This window comes from Egretta garzetta, unplaced genomic scaffold (genome assembly GCF_000687185.1).
Source record: "Egretta garzetta isolate BGI_Z169 unplaced genomic scaffold, ASM68718v1 scaffold23, whole genome shotgun sequence".
NCBI lineage: Eukaryota > Metazoa > Chordata > Aves > Pelecaniformes > Ardeidae > Egretta > Egretta garzetta.
The window spans coordinates 3,445,329-3,452,827 of NW_009259237.1; positions in this window are offsets into that span (position 1 = coordinate 3,445,329).

The following is a 7,499-nucleotide window of genomic DNA, read 5'->3' on the forward strand; positions in this document are numbered from 1 at the left end:
AGTTGGAGAAGTTGTTCCTAGCCAGCACTCACAGAATACAATGCCAATGTCAAACAGACTCTTTGCACAGAGAATTGTGAAAGAACAGAGAAGCAGAACAAAACATTGCTAACAGAGCTCTGGAAAATGCATGTTTCACTTCATAAGGGCTGCTGCAGTATTTTTTTTTCTGATTTTGACCTTTGTGGGTTTAACATTACAATGCTGTGGCTGGAACTTTGGATTCAGGTGGAGGCAAAAACCTAAAAATAAACCTAATTTTTTCTAAGACAGAAAACTGAGGTCTGTGTAACTTCAACATGCAATTACAGGTGTGCTCAGGTTCACTCAACTAGTTCCTATAGAGAATCCGTTGATAACACTTGCAGTGTTAATTTAAAGCTAGTAGCAGAACCTGCCAAAAGACAAATCAGGCAGGTTTCCTGCAGCTTTATATTGCTCCAGAAGCCTTCTTCCAAATGAGTAGTTTTTTCCTACTGCTAATTCATTAATGTTACAGTACTGTATGTTACTGTCAGAATAAGGTGTGGGAGTTTCTCAGGGTGAATATTATCATTACAGCTCTAAGCGGCAAAAAGCAAGGTGGTTGTGAATCAGGCTTTGCAAGGGTTTTGCTAGAAACGAGCTTGACTCGTTACGATTGTGTCTAGGTGGTTCAGTGCAGCTGAACAGGCGCTGCCTGTGTGGGATCTGAGCAGGCTGCTGTGGCCAAGGGCGATGCGCTTTGCTGGATCTAGAGGTGGGTCCCTGCGGCTGTGATCGTGTGTTGCTGTGCTTCAGCTGATGAGCCACGGCTCTCAAAGTGCTTGACCTTTTTGATTGTTTGTAGGCGCTTGAGGGGTTTGGGATGGCAATGAAGGGCTCCTTGCCACTGCCTGTGTTTTAAGAAGCTGTCTTCTGTAGGCTTTGGAGTAGGCTCTGTGCAGCTAACGCAAAAGCAATCCCCAGGAAACAAGGCTAGACAATAAGAGGTGAGGTTGAACAGGATAGATGTCCCGCAAGGGAGTATTTTAAGTGCAATTATACAAGCTTGTCTGATCCTAAAATTTGATTAAGAACAAATAAAATTATATTGCTGGGCAGTCAGAGACTTCTCTGACCACTTTAAGCCCTTGCCTAGGGCAATCTATGAATATTCAATGTGATGACCTCTCTGATAATATTGCAATCACCTGAACATACAAATCATGGCTTTTTTATCCTTGAAGTAGGATATGTTTTTCATTACTTTTCCCCTTGATTGACTGGCACACCTTGAACTCAACTACTCAGTGTTAACACTCCCTTTCATTGTATGCTGATCTTGGCTATGCTTTTCTCATCATAGGATTGATTATTTGAAGTCTGAAGTAGTTGTGTGAGCACCTGCTAAACTGGTTTCAGATTATCTGAGTGGGGTTTTTTTGTTGGTGGTGGTTTGTTTTTTTTTTTTTTTTTTTTTTCTTCTAAGGCAAGACCCCATGCGCACTGTTGGCATTAACCAGCTCTGCTGCCTCTCACTGTGCGGGGCCAGGGATACTGGGTTCCCACTCCTTCCTATTCTGTCAGCTGGGGACAAAGAATGCATTTGATTCCTTCTGTCTGTGCACCAAGAACATTAGGCTAAACAAAAATACTCATTCACACTTTCCATGTAGGCTGGTTTCCTTGACTTTGACCTTTCCCACTGCTCTCCTTCAGACTCTTATCAAGTGGCCCAGGCCTCTCCTGAGGGGCAATGCCCCACACTGGCTAAATTTTCCCAACAAAAGCCTTGTTGCTCTGCACAACTCGCAGACTATCCCCTTATTTATGCATGCATGTTTGTGTCTTTCAAAATTGTGGCGTTCTTGATTCCCACTCAGTGTAATTTACTATAATTGCTAGATCCTTTTCTAAAGAACTTCCAACTAATCAATTTTCCTCCATCCTTTATTTCTGCAGTATTTTTGCATGCTCTAATTGAAATGCACCCTATTGTTTGTGCTAGTTCCCCAGCTTGTCAGGACTATTTGCAATTCTGATCCTATCCTCCCACACATTTGCAGTCCCTTCTGGCTGGAGGTCATTTGCAAATGTACTGAGAATACTCTATATCCTACCTTCCAGGTCACTGTAATATGGCATTGAACAGAGCTGGCTCAGGACAAATCCCCAAGGAATACCTTTGTTTTCTGCATCCTTCCATTCTGACAGTAAACAATCAATAACTCCTCCCCAGCTTAAGTCACCCTGTCTTTCTTGCATCCACCTACAGTAGTTTCATCTATATTGTGTATCCATAGCTTATATAAAAATATCATGGGAAACAGTGTCAGAGGCTTACTAGGTGAAGTATGACATTTACCCTTCTCCCTTTGCTACAAGGTCTGCTACCTTGTTGCAAAATTAAATGATATTGTTTTGACATTATTTTTACGTGACAGATTCATACGCGGTGCTGTTCATCTCCTTCATGTCCTCCGTGGCCTTACAAATCACTTGTTTATTTGTTCCAGCATTCTTGACTGCTCTTTCATTCCTCACTCCGCCATCCTCCCCCATGTTCAGCATGGGCGTTGTCATTTTCCAGTTGTCCTGTGCCTCCTCTGTGACTTCTCCAAGGTGAACGCCTAACGATGTCCCTGACTGGTTTCGCGTAATAACCTGCAGGCTATTTACCTCGGGAACTCACTGGCTGAAGCAATCGTAAAGATCATCAAGTACCCTTGAGCATGGGTTGTTTGGGGGGGTTTCTTTAATATAGATGGTGATAGTTAGAATCATAGAATCGTTTAGGTTGGAAAAGACCTTTAAGATCAAGTCCAACCATTAACCTAACCCTGCTACCCCACCACTAAACCATGTCCCTAAGCACCTCATCTACCCTTCTTTTAAATACCTCCAGGGATGGGGACTCGACCACCTCCCTGGGCAGCCCATTCCAGAGCCTGACTTCTATCATAGGTCTTAATTGTTAACTATCTATGTGCTGTTCACCTTTTGATGGAGATTATTGCTCAAAAGAAAGCCTCAAAATCATCATCAGCATTCACCTCTGCTGAACAGCAGTATGACACTCCTGGTTTTCCTCTGATTATTCAGTTACTTACTGAATTTCTTGGCTGTACCATGTTTTGTGATTTCACTGACCTTATTCCAGCCTACCTGGCAATTTGTTAATGCCTGCCCTGGTAGGGTCAGGCACTTTGTAAAGCCGTGCAGGCCGTCAGGGAGTGTGGAGGGAAGACCCTGCGGTGGGGCACACCAGGGGTTCGCTACCGACCTCCCTCCTGACGGTCCAGAGCTGCTCAGCAATCACACAGAAATAAGTGTGCCTTAAAGTCACTTCCATCCCTTGTTCTAGGTCTATGCTAAGTCGGCACAGACTAATTGGATGATCTGGCCCTCATTTTACCATTTAGGAGGCAGAAGGCAACTGGTAAATATCACAGACAACCCTTGTCTTCATGCTGAGCTGCTCTATTGCGTTTCTGTCGCACGCGGCTGTGTGCGGCGGAGCCAAAGGACCGCAGCTGGGAGGAAATTGCAGACAATGGACGTCCTCTGGCCTAACAGTCATTGTGATATATGGAGGAATCCTGTTAATTTATATAAGTGGCTTTTGCTAAGGCTGTTTCTACTTGAATTTGATTTTGAAAAGAAGAAATTATTCTCCCTCCTTGCTGCAGACTTCATAATGCATATTGTATTCTCTGGTCAGGTCACACAGTACCTGAAGCATCCCACTGCTTTTCTGCTGCAGATAAAATAGTGCCTTTTGTTTCCCCTTGTTCCAGCCTGACCTCTCCTTGTACCCTGCCATCTGCATCTCTCTGACGTCTCAATTTTTGTGGGCTCAGCCAGTGCATGAGGAAGCTTTTGTGGAGGATTTAAAGGAGATAGTCTGCCGTGGGTCCTGATATCCCCCTTCTAGTTTCAGCCCTCAGCCTCTCACAACTGCAGTGGGGTCCTCCCTCCAGCATCCCAATTTAGCCCGATTCATCTTCCTTCCAGCAAATCTGGCATGAGAGCCCTCTCACACGGGGAAACTGCATTCCCCAGAAGGCACGCATGCTAATGACAGCCGGCACCCAGCTTCCCCAGCTGGCTGACGATGCTCGGGGAAGTTCAGCTTGGAGGGTATTTGAGCCATCCTCAGCATTGCAGCAAATTCCTGCAGGAGTCGGTCCATTTATATCCCAAGATTCCAATGATCCTTTGGTCCTTGAGGGGTTATAGTTATGGAGTGGGAAGTAATGGGGGATTTTGGGGTTTTTATTTGCATTACTTTTCCTACATGTATCAAAAAGTCCCTGGGCATTGGCAGATGCTCTGGAATTGCTCTGCCTGCATTAGGCCAGCATCTCCCCTATGAGGAAATGCTGAAAGAGTTGGGCTTGTTCAGCCTGAAGAAGAGAAGACTGAGAGGGGACCTCATCAACACATACAAATATCTTAAGGGTGGAAGTCACAAGGACGGAGCCAGCCTCTTTGCAGTGGTGCTCAGCGACAGGACAAGGGGCAATGGGTACAAACTGGAACATAAGAGGTTTCAGTTGAATATGAGGAAAAACTTCTTTACTCTGAGGATGACAGAGCACTGGAACAGGCTGCCCGGGGGGTTGTGGAGTCTCCTTCTGTGGAGATAGTCAAAGCCTCCCTGGACGAAGTCCTGTGTAACATGCTCTAGGAGAAACTGCTTTAGTAGGGGGGTTGGACTAGATGATCTCTAGAGGTCCCTTCCAACCCTTGCGATTCTGTGATTCACCAGAGAAGTCCAGTGATACTCATTCTGTAGGAGTTCTTCTCTTTATGGGATAACCCAGGGCTCAACGTTAGGCTAAAAGTGACCCCTGGTGTATGAGCTGAAGCGAGAGGAGGGGGTTTGAACGTTGCCCTTGCCAAGGGCAGCCTCCTTGGGGAGCACTTGCCTGGAGTGGCTCTACCCTTGGTAGGACCTTAGTCTGCCTTGCAGCTGGACAGCAGTCTTCCCTGGGGAATATAATCTTTCTTTAGGAAATATTGTTTTCTTTCCTCTTCTGGACTTCCCAGCTCTTTTGACCAGGATCTGTTCCCAAATCTTGATTTTATTTTTAAATTTTGCTTTCACTGCCTCTTTCCTGCTATTCAGTGCCAAAGCTGGAAAAAACTAATAAACCCTTTACAACTAATAAAGCAGTGCTACTCTCACCCTGCACTTTTCTCCCTGTGCCTCTGTTGTATCTTTTTTTACTTATAACCCCTCCACCTCATTTTCTTTCTTATTACTCCTCTCATGCTTGTCACTTGCCCATTTTAAGATTTTTCTGCACCTGATAGATCTGGTAAATGAGAATTGGATTGCTAATAATTAGATAAATTTCTGTGTGAAGACAGGGTTAGAAGGTCAAGACTAGCTAGTTCTGAAGAAAACTAGTAGGAGTTAATGTATAAATCTGAATTTTAAGTCAAATTTCTTCCTATTTGCTGTTTTAAAAAATAAAAGGATGCGGAAACATTAAATTACATTGAAAGACAACAATGTAAAAACTAGTAATTTTTTTAGCACAATGAGTGCATTGAAAATGCTCCTTTTGGGTATCAAGATATAGCGATGTTCATGGGAAAAGGAGCGAGGCATTGATTCATATGGCTGATGAGAATTTACACCATTAGAGAAGGTTTAAAAAATAGGAGATGTTTGTAAGATGTATGCTTATGGTATATTTATAAATGTGTGTGTGCGCATTTAGAAATAACCCCACTGGCTCCAGACTGTGAAGCAGCCACTGATAGGGTTTTGGTATAAAACATGTAGCTGGGCAGCCTGTGGTAGCAGGCACTGCCCATGGGGGGACCACTGCTCTACCTGCCAGTTCCCAGTGCCTGAGGCACTGGTGGAGCATCTCCTGGCTGGAAAAAGCAGGGGGCGTTTCAGGCAGCCTGGTTGCATGTGCCTGTTGGCTTTTTTCAGGATGGTAAATTGGGCACCTCCGTATTTCAGAGGAGCTTCAAGAGATCTCTTAATGAGAACACACAGCTAGATGGATTCTAGTTTTATATAACTTTCAGTGTTAAATATGCCGAATAAAGGTCTGAAGAGTTTGTGCTTTGCGTTCCCAGCACGGACCACAAAGCCCTTCTCTCTGGGAGAGCTAATACGTGGAAGGTGCTTTACTGACCACACACCTTGAAACATCTCTCCGCCCCCAGATGTGTGCACGTGTATACAAATATACGGGCACTCTAAGAAGCATTTTCTCCTATTACCTTGTTTGAATATTAAACATTAGTATTTTTGTCACTGTTTTGCTTTTCATTACCTCTTCAAAGCTGGTGTTAACTAACAAATTAGACCCAAAACCAACCACAAAAAGCGGTCACTGACTGATGCAGAGCGGCATGGCATTTGATTGGAAATAACAGTAACTATCATAGCAATAGCATTGGCAGTAGAGTAATAAAACTAAGCACATCTCTAGAGGGCTCTACGTACTGAATGATCTAAGCCTTGTAAATCTTCTGTCGTGCAGCATGATACCCGTATAACTCATATACAATAGACAAGCTACTAAGGTAGACAGTGTGAGTCGGTCTCCAAAAGTCAAAGTGAAATCTCATCAGCTGCAGAAAACGGCTGACGGTGGATGTGTGCATGCTTGTGGCTTTGCTGATCGCCGGGTACGCAGGCGTGGTGGGGCATCCCCCCATGCTTGGTGTTACACAGAGCAAACCAGAGGTGTTTGTTTCACCCGACGTGTGTGCGTACAGGCTGGTAAGGTGGAGGTGGGAGGTGTGTGAAGGTGCCCTGCGAGACTGTTGGTCGGGGTACTGTTGCTCCACAGCCCGTGCTCGGCCAGAATCGCAGCAGTACGGCCAGCCCGTGACGAAGCTGAGGTTTTGACTGTGAAGGCGCCGGCATCAATAACATTAGAGGAATAGATATTATTGTAACTCTTTGATAAATAGCTACAGCAAATAAGGGGCAGATAAGATGGTGTGATAAAAAGACAAATAGGTTACATGAGATATGCTAGGAAGAAAACAAGTTAGATAGCTTTATAAATCACGCCAAGGAGTTAAGTGACACAAAAGTTTGCTCTTTGCTAGGGAGGCTAATGGGGAAGTATGGGCAGTACCTGCAGCCGGGAGAGCAGGACAAGGGTAAATGAGAGAAGTTAGGTGTAGGGAGAGCCTTCAGGATTACAGGAAATTCTTATCATTTTATCAATATACCATTTAGACCTGGCAGCTTAGGCAGACCTGGGCTCTCATCTATCCTTCCACTTCTATAAATGACTTCAGCTTAAAGAACAGCATAACATTCAGAAAGGACTCGGGGTCCCCAGAGAAACTCCGGGTGATGTTAGTGGTCCTTGGAGCAGACCCCATATTTCATAGAATCATAGAATGTTTGGGGTTGGAAGGGACCCCTAGAGGTCATCTAGTCCAACCCCCCTGCAGTGAGCAGGGACACCGCTGAACTAGATCAGGTTGCTCAGAGCCCCGTCCAACCTGGCCTTGAATGTTTCCGGGGATGGGGCCTCCACTACCTCTCT